This window comes from Rhamphochromis longiceps, linkage group LG11 (assembly GCF_057381845.1).
Source record: "Rhamphochromis longiceps isolate RC_006_pf linkage group LG11, R_longiceps_female_GT1.1, whole genome shotgun sequence".
NCBI lineage: Eukaryota > Metazoa > Chordata > Actinopteri > Cichliformes > Cichlidae > Rhamphochromis > Rhamphochromis longiceps.
The window spans coordinates 37,937,508-37,955,893 of NC_140567.1; the positions used below are offsets into that span (position 1 = coordinate 37,937,508).

Sequence of the window (18,386 nt, forward strand, 5' to 3'; positions counted from 1 at the left end):
AACAATAAAGTTTATGGCGTGAAATTTGAACATTTCTGCCTGTGTGTTTGTGTGTGACCTCTCTCAGGCCTCAGGGATTGGTCAGCTGAAACTGATGCTCCTGCTGGGATTGGTTGTCCATCAAATCTGGAACTGATTGTGGGTGGAGCCAAAGACAGAAGCTTTATCTGCAATGAAAGTTGTAATAAAAAAGACAAAATAAAAGACTTTATTTTTGAAACTATTCGAGTGATTGTTTGTTTATTTTGAACAGCTCAGACCTGCCTTATGTTTTATTATCAGGGCTTACATCTTTCTTTAAGTTCAGTGGCCTCATCCTAAAAAACCTGTTGTGTCCGACTCACAAAGCTGAGGCTCATTAAAAGCTGTAAGTTTTCTCTCGTTTGGAGAGTTTCCATTTAGACACTCCCCCCCTCTCTCTCTGTCTGTCTCAGTCAGTTTGTGTCTCTCGTCCAGGATGAATGTGTTGCTCTCCGTCTCTCTCTGGCTTGCTCTGATCATGTCGTCCTGTTGTGGTGAGTGACCTATAACCTTTCACATATCTGTTTTAATTAACAGACTAAACCTGCTTTTGCACTCAAAGGTCTGATATTGATCGAAAGATTCATGAAGAAGTGTGTTGCAGTCTTTCAGTTACAGGTTGAAGAGTTATTGTGAGTTTTTTGTTTGGCTTATAGACTAAAATTGCTAAACAACACTGTAATCCACGACATCTCTTTATAAACCGCTTGTGGACTCGCCCTTGAACTGAAAGCCTAAGCGACTTGCTCCATGATGCTCACGGTTGTTGACGTCTTTCTCTAAAAATATGTCGTAGAAAACCAGGTCATTTCAAGGCGCTGATCTACTTTACTTGACATGTTCTGGTTTTTACACTTAAGAGTAAAACTGGAGTGTAAGCAGCATTAAAGATAAACCTAGAAAAAACTAATGGCAGCATAACCTATCTGCATAAAAACAAAAATGTTGTCATGAAATAAAAAAAACATTTCTGAACAAAAAGATGTTTTAAGTCATATTTTAGCAGGCTGTACAAAAAAGCTGCACTGATGTTAGCGCACAAAATGTGTGTATTGATGAAAATGTTCTTTGCAGTCAAGCCTCAGAAACGTTGCATCTGTGGGTTTGAGTGCAGACATGAAGAAAAGAGGAAATGAGGTGGCTAAGATGTAGCTATGTGGGTATAACATGCAAACACTGTGAAATCATCCAGCCTCGTCATACAGTGCATCCAGAAAGTATTCACAGAGCTCCACAGGCCTGTCTGTGAATGTCCTTGAGGTGCTCAGACAGAGTCCAGGCTTAAACGTGAGTTAGCATCTGAAATTGGCCTGAATGCTCGCCATCCAACCTGTTAGAACTTGAGAGGTTCTGCAAAGAAGAATTCTGCCCAGCTTTTGTGAACAGGTTTCTCTTCACCATGGAAATAATTCTGTGATCATCTACCACTGTTGTCTTCCGTGGATGTCCAGGTCGTTTTGTGTTGCTGAGTTCCCCAGTGCCTTTTATCTGACTAATTAATAATTGCTGGTGGCTGATGCCCTCAGACGTTGGTGTGTTGGTGGTCCTTGTCGTCTGGGGCTGGGCGCTCATGTATGTACCGGCTCACTCCTGGTGGCCGATTGGCGGGGCCGGGCGTAAATTTTTTTTTCTTCCACAGTAATTAAATAGATTCAGCATCTTCCCTCAACAGAATTGCAGACTGCACAGATGGTACCTTCCCAAAGAAAAAAGTGCTATAGCTTAATAGGGTATATTAGAGTTAATAGTTACTATATACAGTAAAGGAATTCTATCAGTTTTACATCAGATTAAAACTTTGTAAAATTCAGATAATTATTTATTAAAAGCTCGACATTTTAAATGAGAATAAGAAAGAAAAGTATGTCTTTGTGCCCCCTTTTCCCTGTTCATGCCCTATCGGCCCCCCTGGCTAAACCATGCTAGATCCGCCCCCGCACAGTTACGTCAGCTGTAGAAAAAGATCCTGGTGTAGAAAGTAATATTAAATAAATTCTAACAACAGCTTATCAAGCTTAAACGTGCTGCTGTTGTTCAGCCGCTGGTTTCCTCTTTCTGAGACGGACTCGTGACAGAAAAGCCGATCAGCTGATCATTAATCAATTTCATGATTGAAGTAGCAACAGGAGAGGGAGGGGGAGGCAGTCGCTCCATTGTTAAGCTTAACGTGGGGATGCTTGAAAAACATTCAGACATGAACTTACACACTTGCTTTACTTCTCTGGGATAGCTCTCTCAGAGATGAAATGCCGGTTTGGAAGGACGTAGCGAGGCTCCAAATGCTCAACCAGACCGCCATCAGGTCTCGCACGCCACAGCCGCTCTGTCACATGACGCATACTCTTTCGACGTGCTATGGTTATGAGCCGAGTTACGCCATGTCACAAGTTTTGTGAGGTGTTTTTGTGATATTTAATGGATCAGATTACATTTTTTATTTCTCTCCAATATCCGATCCAGTGATTTAGGTCAGTATCGGACCGATATGTAATATCGAATCAGTCCATCTCTACTCGCCACACATTTTTGTTTTTTCCTTGAGGGTCGCAGTTTCCCCGCGTACACTGACCACATATATCCAAATAGAATTACACCTGTAATCTTGAAATTTTGCCTTTATTCTCGAAATGATTAATAATATTTTTCTTTCTTAATGTGGCCCTAATACTCCTTGGTAGTATATTCAGTCTGCATGTGAAGTTAAAGCAGACTAACAAGAAGACAAAGGTTTATTTTCAGCGCTTTTTCACTTCCTCGTCAGTTGAGTCTGATGTTTAAAGTCGTGAAGCTCTTTCAGTGAGTTTGTGTCTGTCGTCCAGGATGAATGTCTTGCTGTCCATCTGTCTCTGGCTGTCTCTGATGATGTTAGTCTGCTGTGGTGAGTGAACTGGAACCAGAACATCCTTTAATCCCTCTAAAATCCAGTGTGGATTTAAGCTGTTTTACATGAAAGATGTGATGCTGATTGAGAGAACGATCACGCCTGTCCTTTTTTGGAGGGAATCAGGATGTTTTCTGCATTATTTCTTAAAATAAGATTATTTGCTAATTATTTCCAAACTTTTGGCAACACTAACTGCTGGATTCACTTCAACAGTCCTAAAAACTAAGCATGCACAGTCTTCAGACGTGCTCCATGGAGGTCATCCATCAGCAGTGTTGGTCAAGTTACTTGAACATAGTAGTTAAATAATAATTATTGATTACTTCTCCAAGAAAATAATTCTGTTACTTATTTTCAGAAGTAATTAGTTACTTATTACTAGGGATGGATATCGTTTAGGTTTTATCCGATACCAGTACCAAACTGGTACTTTTGAAACGGTGCCGGTGCTTAAACGGTGCTCAAACCGGTGCTTAAACAATGGAAAAACACAAACTTTGTCCAAGAACCTCTCATGTTTAACTGTTTTCCACTTTTTCTTTGGTCATTTTAGCCTTTTTGGCCAGGGTGAAGGGAGCATCTGCCATCAAACAAGAGGACAGCCGCATGTAGCTATGATGATGTTTGCTAGTTCACCTTACATGCATTAATGTAATAACGTGGTTAGCCTACTCAACGTAAATTACACACGAACAACATTAAGCTACTCACGCAGAGAAGAACGGCTGCTGCTGCATCATCATCCTCATCATTTCTGCTACACTGGCAGGGCTAGGGGCCAGGACTCTCCTCTTCGTGTTTTTGGGGGATGTTGCTAACTCCGGGTCCGATAACAGGCACCACACCCGCAGTAGATGCGCTCGGTGTGAGGTCTCGCAGCAAGCTACCAAATACGGCGCATTTCTCGGCTTTTAACAAAATGCTATACGTCACCAGGTGTTTCATCGGATTCTTGGTGTTACCTCCTTTGACAGTATCACAGTATCAGCTTAAAGCACTTGTTGCTGCTGAGTTTACATCTTTTGCTGTGAAGTACAGCCAGACTTTTGACCGCTTCGCTTTGGGCATTTTTAATCTGTAGCTCTGCTCTAACAGAACATACGTACCTGGACCCGCCTACTATCCTCGGAAAGGTAAAATGATTGGCTAGAATCCAAAGTGTATCACAGCTCAGGGAAATAAAAGCACCGAAATGTGCGCTGCTTTTCGGTCTGGTTACTACCGTTTATGTCAGATCCGGTGCCATCCTGTTGGGTTGCTCTTACTCTGCTCATCATAACGTCACATCAGGGTTCACTCCCACCGGTCTTGACCCCAACTGCCATCTTAACTAATTACAGAATGTTTCGTTAACATCCTGTTTTTTTAATGCAATTACATGAGAGAGATCAGTACAGGAAATTTGTTAAACAACGTCATACCACTAAATTAATATTTGGTACATTAAAACCAAAAAGTTCAATAACTGAAAAACCTGCCAGGCTTGTAGAGTTTGTTGGTTGTCTGTAGTTTGTTTTTAGCCCACTTTCAATCAGGTGACATGATTATAATGTTTCTGCTTAATCTTCATCGCCAGGAATCGTTGAAAAGGAAAACTTGCACCATGAAGAAATCGCATTCCTGCAGAATTATTACTACAGTTATCATGGCTCCTATGGTTATTATGACTACGATAACATCCTAGAGAATAACACTGGGAATGACCACAATAACTATGGTAACTTCAGAGCACCTGCACAACACAGACACTTTATCTAGTAACACAGCTATTACTGAGCTGTACTCACAGCAGCTTCTGTGCTTTCTTGTCTTTCTAGATTTTTTCCCCATGAACAAGGTAAGCCATCTTTTTTCAGATGTACTGGTAAAGGACAGATTTACAACTTAAAACTGGAAAAGATTTATTTGGTTATTTTGCTTTTCCTTATTTTTGTCACATACTATCATGTAATAACTGTGGACGATCACATTAAACACAGCTGAACTGCAAAAACACACTGAAACACCTCCAGAAATCCTGATTACACATGTCACAAAATGAGTGTTTAACATCAGAAAATCCAAAGATTTTTTTTTTGTGTTTGAGCTTAAATTTGTACTTTTTAAAACTTTAAACATTAATATTGGAAATAATTAGAAAAAAAATCCGACTTTATATTCAGGAGGTTTTCTGACAGATGCCCGCTGGATTCACTTCAACAATCCTAAAACTAAGCACAGCTAAGCAGAGATCAGCCATCAGTGTTTAGCTGACTTTTATTTTTCCGACGTTACTTCAAAACTACTTCAAAACTACAAGTAAAGCTGGCGTGTAAGCCCGTCACTTACTTGTGGCTTTTTAGTTGGTCTAACTTTCCTGCAGACGCTTGATAAACAGTTTCTGTCCCGTCTGCATGTTTGTGGTTTTGTGTCACGTATGTCACCTGAACTCAAACACAAGCCTGTGAGCTTGTTGTAGAACGATGATGTGGAGCAGCTTTGAGCTTTTATCATCTCAATATGGTGAAAATATCTGAGTGATGTTCGCTTCATTGAATCTGTGCTGTGAGGAATAAAGGAAGCTTTAAATAAGGATTCTGATGTGGTACCAGCACGCCATCTGTAACAAACTAATCACTTATGTTGATGACAACAACTTATTTTTATCTGATGACAGAATTTTAATGACATTACAATCCATGAATGTTGGCAGCATCACCCACAAAAGAAGCGTCATCGGAAAATTCCAGCATTTTTAACCTTTGAGTTTGGGCGTGCATGGCTGCCAGTGGCCAGTTTAAGTTTACTCAGTATAAAAACAATAAAGTTTATGGCGTGAAATTTGTGCCAGAAGAACATTTCTGCATGTGTGTTTGTGTCACATCAGTCAAATAACTATTTGACCTCTGTGTGACCTCTCTCAGGCCTCAGGGATTGGTCACATGAAACTGCTGCTCCTGCTGGGATTGGCTGTCCTTCTGATCTGGAACTGACTGTGGGCGGAGCCAAAGACAGAAGCTTTATCTGCACAAGTTGTAATAAAAAATAAAAAATAAAAGACTTAATTTTTGAAACTATTTCATTCATGGAGTGATTGTGTTTATTATTTTTGGCCACAACCGTCTGCGTCCCTGCACTATGGACCACCTTGAAGTTAAAAGGCTGCAAAGCCAGATTCCACCGGGTGATCTGGGTGTTGGGATCATTTATGTTGTGGGGCCACTGTAGCGAGGTGTTTTCTGAGCAGAGGGTGAATGAGTGTCCCAGGAGGTAATAATGCAGGAAATCACCACGTGTCAGATTGCCAGAAACTCCTTCTCTACAATGTTGTACCTCATTATTTGGTCGTTCAATTTTCAGCTCATGTACGGCCGACCACCCTTACCTGTTAGGACAAAACTGCCCCCAGCCCTCTGTTCGAGGTGTCCGTCTGCAGGACGTTAGGCGTGTGGAGCAGTGGCTCCCTAAACAGAGACTTTTTCACCTTCACAAATGCTGCCTGGCACTGCTCCGTCAACTAGACTAGATCTGGGGCACCATTCTGGGCTGGTTAGGTCCTCAAACCCGGGCATGAACCAGCAAAAATAATCAGCCAGCCCCAGGAATCTTCTTACCTCTGTCATAAACATGTTTGAACATGGGGTAACAAAATACTGTTTTGCATCTAATCAGAAGTGCAAGAGTAGTAAGTGCATTAAGAGCAATTATATAGATGTACTATGGGCAAATGTATGTATATGCTGGTATATGCAGATATGGGTAATATAAATGGCTGAATAATTATAAACAGATTATGTGCAGAAAGACCAAACATACAGATTTTTGGTCTTGGAGTGCAGACATGATGCAATTACTGCTGTTTTCTCCACCTGTGGACGCACCTGCCCCAAGTGCTACCCCACATACTGTACCTCCCTCCGTCCAACTGCATACTTCTTTCGGTTGAATACAGTGTCACGAAAAATTGAGCTGTGCCTAACCGGTCCAGGAGCTCGTCCACCCAGGGCATGGGATACACATCAACTTCGTTCACCTTGTGGTAGACACAGAATCTTTCTTCACAACCAGAACTATGGGGCTACACCTCACCCTGTGCGATTCTTTTATCACTCCCGTTTTCAGCATTTTAGTCAATTCTTTCAAAACAATTAGTCTCTTATGTTCATGTAGGGCCGTGAACGTACCGTCACACCAGGCTGCGTTTCAAAACGATGCTCTATGAGAGTCGTACTGCAGCAACATCTGCTCTCTGTGTGAGATGGTTATCAAAATAGATATGTGCAATTTGGCACCTCTGGCCCCAACTTATCTTTCTTAAACCATCCTCACCAGAGAAGCAGGTTCAGCTTCTCTCCACGCTTTAAGGAGGTTGTGCGACCATATCACTTCATAGTCCATAGAGCTGCTCACGGTGACTTTCTTTCACTGCACCCGCCTGCACGGAGAAAGATGCAAAAAGCTGTTGTGAAAGGTTCAGTCCTGTACCGTGTTGAGTTAATGTATTCCGTGAAGAATATACCGGCTGGTTTTTTATGTGGTAGAAATCTGCTGCGAATTATTGTGGTGAACTACATGTTTGCAATAATTCAAATGGTTTGGGTTCATGTCGATGTGTTTTTGGGCAATTTAAATGTGTGAATACACTCAAATCTCTTTTCTCCTTTAAGTCATTGTCAGTGTCTCATTTTGAGTGGAGGGTTTTTCTTCTCTAAGTTGAGTTACCACTACGATCCTGACTGAACCCAACAAGAGTAGATTCCACATATTTGGTTTTTATTCGACTTTAGATGACAGATTACTGCGTATTTGATCAATTCAGATTACTCAGTTAAAAAGGGTGACAAAAGCAATGCAGTCCACTGAAATGGCCCAATGAAGCCCATGCATATGCACTCAAACGGCAGTAGGCACAAAGGTGCATTTGGGATGGCCGGCTGGTTAACCAGCTGACACTCCGGGCAGGATGCGCACCATCGGCACACAAGTAGTCCCTTAACTTTAAAGGACATGAAGTTGTTGCTCTTACGTTCATAAAGAATGGTGTGGATGCTGTTCAACATTTTTTTAACCTCAGGTTTTCTTTTTCCATTTCACTAGCAGGCACTACTTCCTTGATAACGATGGGAAATGAGGAATGAGGAAGTGTGATTAGTAGGGATGGGTATCGAAAACCGGTTCTTGTTGAGAACCGGTTCCCACTGTTTCAGTTCCTTGGAATTGTTTGCCATTTTTGCAAACGATTCCCTTATCGATTCCAGTCGCCCCGAATGACGTCACCATGTTGCGGAGCATCATTTACCTGGCAGGAAACACGGCGCGTAAGCAGCTCAAACGCTCAAAAGTTTGGTTACACTTTATGAGAACAGATGACAACAGGGCAACTTGCAATACTTGCAAAGTAGATGTTTCATTTAAGGGAGGAAACACTACGAATATCAAAAGCATTTGCTCACAAAACACGTGATAACCTTAAATGAATGTCGTGTTTTTAATTCCGCTCCGGACTCGTGAATCTCAACCCAGCAGCAGCGGTAACGTTTGCACGTCCTCTCCCGTTAATGCGGCAGGTAAATAATCAACTAACAGTGCATATTATGTTAGTGCGATCTGCCTTATTACAAACCTGCCATTACTGTGCATTTAGTGACCATGATGAGAGAGACAGAGTCTGGCTCAGATGCTGCCAGTTCTCGCTGCAGTCTGCCGGTAGCGTCTCCTTTCAGGCCGGGATAGACTAATGTCACCGAGCAGTGACTCAGTTTGTGGTCAAAGGTTTGCACCCATTTGCCACAGCAGATGATTTTCAGTAAGTGAATGTGTTTAATTGTAGGCAGGGACATTACTGGATATTCTTGTGTAATTGCTACAGAATGATTTATGTTATACTTTGTTATTGCTACAGAAGAATATTTATTTTATTATTTTACATTTACAATGTTTTTTCCCGGGGACCCTGTGACACCCCATTGAAGAGCCGCAGGCTGGATCTCTTAAGATCTCACTGCTGGGTTTGTAAGGCCATGTTACTCCTAAATTTCTATCTTGTTCAAAGAGAAGATATAAAACAAAGTTCTGAGCTAATCGACCTTAGTGTTCTCCTTTTTAAAAAGAATCGATGAAGAATCGAATCGTTAAACAGAATCGAAAATGGAATCTGAATCGTGAAAATCTTATCAATTTTTTTGCACATGTCGAGGAGCGTGTCAGGCTACATTTCACTGTGTGTTATACTTGTATAACTATGCATGTGACAAATAAAGAACCTTGAACCTTGAACCTTGAACCTTGAATCAATACCCATCCCTAGTGATTAGTGCTGCGGTTTGGGGAAGGGCTTGAAGGGGACTGGCGACGGCTCTCGGGCCGGGCGGATCCCCCTGTACTAACGAGAAATAAAGGGAGGAAAGGAAGGGAGGAGAGAAGAGGAGAAGAGAGGAAAGAAAAAGGGGGGGGGGGGGCAGGGGGCATGAAAATGAGAACAGCGGGTGTTGGAGAAGGGGTTTTTCTAGCCTGAGGCCAGACGGGGCGTGAACGAGGAGTGGTCCCGCTCCTGAAATTCAGGTGATATCTCCACTTCTTGAATGTTTGTGTGGAACACAGACATGAGTGAGTGCATGTGCCAGAGGTAGATCTCACTGAAGTCATCTTCAAAAAACTTCTTGATCACTATGGGTGAAAATATCTGTATCATCCTCTCAATGCCTCGGAGCAAAGCTGTGAGAAAGCATTGTTCTGTTTTCAATATCAACAAATTCACAGAACTTCAGGTTCTCAGTGCGCACTGTGTCAATGTGGAAGTACTGAAACGGAAAGAACTATGGTGTTCCTTGATGTTATCTCTTTCTATCGACACCGATAACTGTTTGCCTTTCCTGGACTATGCCGTGCACGTTGAAGAGAACGGCAACCTCAACATTGAAGTTTACCGGAAGCCCACACACACGGACCAGTACCTCCTCTTTGACTCCCATCACCCTCTGGAACACAAACTTGGAGTAATTAGGACCCTACACCACCGGGCAGAACATGTTCCCTCTAAGCCTGAAGGGAAAAAGAAGGAACACACACATGTAAAGGAAGCACTCAAAACGTGCGGCTATCCTAAATGGGGCTTTCATCAAGTCAGTGAAGATGCACAGAAAAGAAGACCAGACACCAGCGAGGGAAGAAGGACAGACAACAACATTGTCATCCCCTATGTAGCCGGTGTATCAGAGAAACTCAGGAGAGTTTTCTCCAAGCATGACATCCCAGTGCATTTCAGACCCAGCAACACGCTCAGACACAAACTGGTTCACCCGAAAGACAAAACGCCAAAACACAAACTTAACAATGTGGTGTATGCTGTACAGTGCAGCGAGGAATGCTCAGACCTCTACATTGGAGAGACCAAACAGCCACTTCACAAGCGCATGGCACAACACAGAAGAGCCACCTCCACAGGACAAGACTCAGCTGTCCATCTGCATCTAAAGGTCAAAGGTCACTCTTTCGAGGATGCCAATGTTCACATTTTGGACAGAGAGGACAGATGGTTTGGAAGAGGAGTGAAAGAAGCATCTATGTCCACTGTGAGCGACCATCTTTGAACAGAGGCGGGGTTTACGACACCAACTCTATGAGAAGTTCCAGTCTGGTTTTAGAGCTCGGCATAGCACAGAAACTGCCCTTCTGAGAGTTTTTAATGATTTGCTTTTAACTGTTGACTCTGGTTGTGCTGCTGTCTTAGTAACCCTGGACCTGACAGCAGCCTTCGACACTGTTGATCACAACATACTGCTATCCCGCCTTCAACACTGTGTCGGTTTAAAGGGCACTGTCTTAAAGTTTTTCCAGTCCTATTTGAATAATAGGAGTTTTTCTGTTCACCTTGGTGAACTGTCATCTCCCAGAGCTCCTTTAACCTGTGGCGTACCTCAGGGGTCCATACTAGGCCCCCTGTTGTTTATTCTGTACTTGCTCCCTCTGGGCGATGTGCTCCGTAAACATAATGTGTCCTTCCACATCTTTGCCGATGATATTCAGATCTACCTCCCTCTGAGGTTGAACTGCAATGTTTCTTTGCAGCCGCTACTCTCCTGCTTGTCTGACATTAAGACTTGGATGACTCTTAACTTCTTACACCTTAATGAAAGCAAAACTGAAGTCATTGTGTTTGGGCTTCCTAAAGATCCCAACTTCTCTCTTGACTTTTTGGGACCCCTAACCTCCGATTGCACTTCTTCCATTAAGAGTCTTGGTGTTATTTTTGACAATGCTTTTAAACTTGATAAACAAATCAGCTCTGTAGTTAAGGGATCTTTTTATCATTTGCGGATTTTAGCCAAAGTCAAGTCTTACCTTTGCAGGAACGATCTAGAAAGAGTGGTCCATGCTTTTATTACTTCACGGCTAGACTACTGCAATTCCCTCTATGCTGGCCTAGATCGTTCCTGTCTACATCGCCTTCAACTGGTGCAGAACGCTGCCGCTCGCCTGTTGACCGGTTCAAAAAAAAGAGACCACATCACTCCGGTTCTCTGCTCTCTCCACTGGCTCCCAGTTGCCTTTAGGATTGATTTTAAAATCTTATTGCTGGCTTTTAAGGTTTTAAATGGCACTGCACCTTCTTACCTGTCAGAACTCCTTAGTACTTATCGCCCCAGGAGATCTTTGAGGTCAGCCGACCTGATGCTTTTAGATGTTCCCAGGTATAAATTAAAGACAAAGGGAGAGAGGGCGTTTGCTGTGGCTGCACCCAGACTGTGGAACAGTTTACCTCCTCACGTCAGATTCTCCAAAAGCCTAGAAACTTTTAAAACTGCTCTTAAAACTCACCTCTTTTCATTGGCTTTTAGAAAGGTTTAATTTATTTGTTTATTTATTTTTTATTTTATTTTTATCAGCGAGGTGTTATTACGAAATTGTGTTCTATTGTATTTTTATCTGTATTTACTGTACAGCACTTTGGTCAGCCTTGGTTGTTTTTAAATGTGCTCTATAAATAAACTTGACTTGACTTGACTTGACAACTCTCTGCCATCTATAATCCAGTTTTGAGATCCCTCCCAGACGCCTTAACGCCCACTCACATCCTGGGCCAAATGACCTCAGGAAATCACATGATAAGGTGGGGCCAGGTTTCACAATGAGCTCACCTGAAGCCCTGGCTGATTGGGACCCACACCCAGTTTCACACCTCGGCTTATGTGGGATCTGGGACTCTCCACCATTTGACCTTAGAACTGAAGAAGCTTCTCGGATGAGAGGTGAAACGTCTTCAAGCAACTTAAAGAAGTCCAGACGCTTTTCTTTCCAAGCTCCTTAGACTTTCTATGACAATGTTTGTATACTTATTAAAGGTATCATTTTTGGGCATGTCAAGTGTACACCACTTTGTTTCAGCTGGGAGTTGTTCTGAAAGTGCCATAAATTCCTTGCTTGCTTACGTTATGCAAATGTACTGTTGTTGAGATTGGGAAACTCTGCAGTCAGCTGAGACTGAAGAAGTCACTTGGATGAGTGACGAAACGTTTCTCCCACTGAAAACGTCCAGATGAACGGGATCAACTTTTTGGCACTTACTTCTAAAGTTCATTACTTGCTTCTTTCACGTCGCTCCTCCAGGCCCTTAAACTTTTTTTCTTTAACTTACGTGGCCTCATCTAAAAAAAAGAAAACCTGATGGGCCTGACTCACAAAGCTGAGGTTATTAAAGGCTGCAAGTTCTCTCTCGTTTGGAGAGTTTCTATTTGAACACTCCCCGCGCTCTCTCTCTTTCAGTCAGTTTGTGTCTCTCGTCCAGGATGAATGTGTTGCTCTCCGTCTCTCTCTGGCTTGCTCTGATCATGTTGTCCTGTTGTGGTGAGTGACCTATAACCTTTCACATATCTGTTTTAATTAACAGACTAAACCTGCTTTTGCACTCAAAGGTCTGATATTGATCGAAAGATTCATGAAGAAGTGTGTTGCAGTCTTTCAGTTACAGGTTGAAGAGTTATTGTGAGTTTTTTGTTTGGCTTATAGACTAAAATTGCTAAACAACACTGTAATCCACGACATCTCTTTATAAACCGCTTGTGGACTCGCCCTTGAACTGAAAGCCTAAGCGACTTGCTCCATGATGCTCACGGTTGTTGACGTCTTTCTCTAAAAATATGTGGTAGAAAACCAGGTCATTTCAAGGCGCTGATCTACTTTACTTGACATGTCGTTGGCATTAAGGATAAAAGTTGTTAAAAAACAACAACAAACAAACAAACAAAAAATCTAATGACAGCATCATCTATCTGCATTAAAACTAAATTGTTGTCATGAAATAAAAAAACACTTCTGAACAAAAAGTCATATTTTAGCAGGCTGTACAAAAAAGCTGCAAAAAAAAAAAAAAGCTGCACTGCAAAATGTGTGTATGAGTGTATTCATAGAACTAAGTGTTCTTCTTTGTAGTCAAGCCTCAGAAACGTTGCATCTGTGGGTTTGGATTTAGAGTGCAGACATGAAGAAAACAGGAAATAAGGTGGCTAAGATGTAGCTATGTGGGTATAACATGCAAACACTGTGAAATCATCCAGCCTCGTCATACAGTGCATCCAGAAAGTATTCAGTGCTTCACAGGCCCATCTGTGAATGTCCTTGAGGTGCTCAGAGTCCAGGCTTAAACATGAGTTAGCATCTGAAATTGGCCTGCAGGAATGCTCGCCATCCAACCTGTTAGAACTCGAGAGGTTCTGCAAAGAAGAATGCTGCCCCAAACTGCCATGTGTCAACTTTTGAGATGAAAAATGAATTTAATATTTTTGAAATAAGACTTCAACATAACAACACGCATGAATATATATTGCAGCAGGTAAAATAAGTGTTGAACTCTAAATGGTGCTACTGACATGAAATTCTCACCAGATGTTGGTAACAACCAATCCACACAAGCAAAGAAATAAAACCATTAGATGTACATGAGTCATGTGCAATGATGAGAAATGAGACGGGGAAAAAGTATTGAACACATGAAACATGAAACATGACACCAGCTGAAATCTATCTGTAATTAGAAACAGACCTATAAAGTAATTAATCAATCTGATCAATCACCAGTGACCACTGATCAGTTACCATTGATCATTGATCAACAGCTACTGATCAATGGTCATGAGTCCCATTCACAGAGAGGTGGGGAACGGCTGCAATCACAGCATTGTAAGATGGTGACAGATGGACCCTTAGGCCCCCTCCTCGATTCAGAGGTGGTCTTTCCCTTTTCACGTAAATGGCCTCCTTGACTCCGCCCTCAAACCAGCGTTCCTCCCTGTCCAGGATGTTACATCCTCCTGGCACTTAACAGCGTAAGCTATGTTACTCTGTTTGCAATTTTTCCACAGTGTGTTTTGGGGTTTAAAAGCCACGGAGACGCAATGTTTAGAAAAAAGGCGTCTCAGCTGTTCCAATACTCCGGACACATAAGGCATCACTACAGGTTTTTGCTTAGGCAGCAGTTGTCCTCCTCTCCTGGATCGCCTGGAGCTTTCTTTAAGTGCCCTCCCAGCTTTGACAAACGTCCACAGAATGATTTCCTTGTTTAACAAAACTCCTTCACAACATCTAACTGAGCGAAGAACACTTTCAGAGGCACATGACTGTCAAAATCTACACTCAGAAGGCAACTTCTGTGCTTGTTTGTGCTTTGGTATGAACCTTCCAGATCCCTCAGGTCATCTGGATCCGGTCTTTTATCAGTTCCCAGAGTCAGAACCAGACACGGAGAAGCTGCATTCAGCTTTTATGCTCCTTATATCTGGAACAAACTCCCAGAAAGCCTCAGATCAGCTGAAACACTCAGTTTATTTAAATCCAGGTTGAAGACTCACCTGTTCTCAGCTGCATTTGAATAAAGCACCAAATCCACACTTTAAGCTTAAATTTCAAAACTTACATTTAACTACTGATTTTATCTGTTTTGATTTTATATACAGATATATATATACAGGTTTGTTTGTTTGTTTGTTTGTTTGTTTGTTTGTTTGTTTGTTTGTTTGTTTGTTTGTTTGCTTGTTTTAATCAATTTTTAATCATTGTTTTTGTTTCTAATATATCTGTAAAGCACTTTGAATCACCTTGTTGTTGAATTGTGCTATACAAATAAACTTGCCTTGCCTTTGGTTATAGCATCGTCCCATCAGGTCATTTTATTGTTTCTATTTAATTCTCATCACCAGGCAACAGTGAGAAGGCGGGCTCTCCCAATACAAGAATGACTGACCCGGAGAATAACACTACAGACTATGACTACAGTAACTACGGTAACTTCAGAGCACCTGCACAACACAGACACTTTGTTTAGTAACACAAGTATTTCTGAGCTGTACTCACAGCAGCTTCTGTGCTTTCTTGTGTCTTTCTAGATAATGAGCTCGGCCTCATGAACGAGGTGAGTCATCTTTTTTTTCAGACGTATTGGTGAAGGACAAATTTGCAATATTTAACTTAAAGCTTCCTTTCCTTGTTTTGTCACATACTGTATGTCATGTAATAACGATCAAATTAAACACAGCCAAACTGTACGTGTGTTTAACATCAGAAAACCCAGATTTTTTTATGTTTGAGCTTAAATTTGTATTTTCTAAACTTCAAATGTTAATATTGGAAATAATTAGTAAAAAAAAAAAAATCCGACTTTATATTCAGGAGGTTTTAATTTCTGACAGTTTACTTCAACTTTGACTTCAACAATCCTAAAACTAAGCACAGCTAAGCAGAGGTCAGCCATCAGTGTTTAGTCGTGTTCCTCAGTGTTTTTAATGACATTACAATTCATGAATGTTGGCAGCATCACCCACAAAAGAAGCGTCATCAGAAAATTCCAGCATTTTTAACCTTTGAGTTTGGGCGTGCATGGCTGCCAGTGGCCAGTTTAAGTTTACTCAGTATAAAAACAATAAAGTTTATGGCGTGAAATTTGTGCCAGAAGAACATTTCTGCATGTGTGTTTGTGTCACATCAGTCAAATAACTATTTGACCTCTGTGTGACCTCTCTCAGGCTTCAGGGATTGGTCAGATGAAACTGCTGCCTCTGCTGGGATTGGCTGTCCTTCAAATCTGGAACTGACTGTGGGCGGAGCAACGACAGAGATCAAAGTGATGATAAGACGGTCATCAGTGAAACACTGTGTGAAAATGCAACAAAAAACGACATTATCTTGCTATCTGGGATGAAAACTGTAATAAAACGTGGAGAAAATAAAAGCTTTGACGTTTTGATTTGTGAAGTGATTGTTTGTGCGTTTTGGATCAGCTCTGACCTGAATTATGTTAGCGTGCCTAACAATTATCAGCACTTACTTCTCAACTTCTTTTAAAATATTTTGCATAAACCCAGGTGAATTAAAGCTCGATCGAGTGTCTTTCTGCTGTACATCCTTCAGATGTTAGACTTAGCAGTAAAATTAAAGCGTTATTTAAAAGGCCGTAAAACCACAGCCAGTCTTCTTTTCCTGCAGTGACAAACGAAGCAGAAATGAAAGTTGTTGGATGCGCCGTGCTGTGTCCGTGTTGGCCGTCAGAACTGAAAGGAACAAAAACACTGCAAGCTTAACTAGGAAAAAGGAAAGAGCAGCCTGACAGCTGTCAGTCTGTCCAGCCTCATGTTAGAAATCATCATTGCTCTTCACAGGTGATATTTTCTGAAAACTGAACTTCCTCCAGCCGTCAAATGTTGTTGTTTTTTACGGTTGCTTTATGAAGCTAATTTGTAACCATGTTTTATGGTTGTACAAATCTGCTTCATGGACACTCGTTACTGAAATATTTGTTTTATTTTATGAAGAAAATACAATTTTGTATTAAAGTCGTGCCATAAATCAAACATTTCTAACCAAGAAAATATATTCACCTTTTAATTAATAAAATATAAGTACAGGGTAAGTGTCAGAGACCAACCAGAGGCCAGAACTCCACAAGCAAGAAGCTCTGTACAGAGTTATGAGCATCTAAGAGTAAGTGAGTAAAACACAGCAGAGCTCCTGCAGCAGGCTCAGCTCAGCAGCACAGAGACTCTGGATGGTTCAAGCTCAGACATGTTCAAATAGTTTTGGTAAATTATCTGCAGAAATTATGTCACTCAGCAGGTTTACCGGTTTTGTTTTGTTTTTTAGAAACTCTGCATAAGCAGGAGGATGAGGTGGGTGCAGCCCCTCGGCTGGCTTCCAAGAAGACTTCTTTACTTAGAAGAAAGTGGACGTTTGATTCAGTTCAGTCTTATTCATGTTGCTCCAAATCAGAGCAATAACAGCCGCCTCAAAGTGCTTTAAATCATAAGGTAAAGACATCCCCCCGTCACCATCTCTCTCTGCCTCGCTCTGATCACGGCGTCCTGCTGTGGTGAGTTACTTTATCCCAACATGTTCTCACTCCCTAAGCGTAATATTTGACGCTGGGTGAGAAATCGTAACATTTTACGCTTTTGCAGAAGGTCACCTTTCGCGTTCCTCATGAACGCCGCGGGACCTGACAAAACGTCGGTATAGTACGCCCCGAGAGTGAGAACGGGCTGGTTTATCCACCCTGGTTTTATTTGTTGTTGTTATGTGTGCGTGTGTGTGTTTAAGTCACAGTATTATTTTTCTGATGTAAATTAAAAATCACTGAACTGTTACAAACAAATTCAGCTCTTTTTATGTTTATTTCTTAATCATGAAAATAATTAGAAGAACAGTCCTGATGTTGTGTGTGACACTTACACGAAGAGCAGAGTCAGTGACAGCCTGTTTCACTGTTACCGACGCTGCTTCATTTACTTCAATAACATAAAAATAAACACATTAAACTTGCTCCATAGAGCAAAGTCACACCTGGAATCGTTACGGTTCTGGGTCAGTTTCAACCCAGTATTTTGAGTTCCTTATGTTTTGGTTTATTTTGCATGTTGGAGTGTTTTGGGGTTGTCTGGTGTTTTGATTATTTGTGATGTATTATATTACTGTGATTCTGGTTTAGGGTTTTTGTTCGCAGGTTTTGTGTGAGTTTAGTTCTGTGTCCTGTCTGCGTCCTCGTGTAGTGATCTCTTGTTTCCTGTTTTATTGTGAAGGTCTGCGTCTCATGTGAGTGTGTTCAGTTTTGCAACTTGTCTCGTTTTGTTGATTACTCCCAGCTGTGTCCCCACCTGTGTGTGATCTCCCTGTGTTTCTCTGTCGTTGTAGTTGCTGGTCTGTCTGTCCACCCACCACGTTTCATTTGTGTGTTTCCTGCCGTCATCGTCATGTACCATCGTCTTCCTTCCTTTATGTCCAGGTTGGTGTTCTTGTTCATGCTCAGTAAGTTTAGTTGTCCCAGTATAGTTTTATTTCTCCGTTTTGCCGTTTGCCTATCTATACTTCGTGTTCAATAAATCACCTTCACGGCTGCCTGCGTTTGGATCCTCCTTTACCTTTTCCACGCGGCTCTTCTCACTCGCCGTGACAGGAATTCTGTTTAAATGTGGAAAACAGGCAGTGCAACATTTATAAAGAAAAAGATTTTGGACCCAAAAAT

At 41.6% G+C, this 18,386-nt stretch overlaps 2 long non-coding RNA genes across 2 annotated transcripts; both read left to right on the forward strand.

Moving 5' to 3' along the window:
* The first annotated feature begins 449 nt into the window (after window positions 1–449).
* LOC146659968 (uncharacterized) lies at window positions 450–5,943 on the forward strand. Its single transcript, XR_014913720.1, has 4 exons — window positions 450–515; window positions 4,482–4,622; window positions 4,723–4,742; window positions 5,809–5,943. It is a non-coding gene; the product is annotated as an uncharacterized LOC146659968 (long non-coding RNA).
* Window positions 5,944–12,585: 6,642 nt separating this feature from the next.
* LOC146659969 (uncharacterized) lies at window positions 12,586–16,115 on the forward strand. Its single transcript, XR_014913680.1, has 4 exons — window positions 12,586–12,727; window positions 15,076–15,159; window positions 15,262–15,287; window positions 15,898–16,115. It is a non-coding gene; the product is annotated as an uncharacterized LOC146659969 (long non-coding RNA).
* The last annotated feature ends 2,271 nt before the right edge of the window (window positions 16,116–18,386 follow it).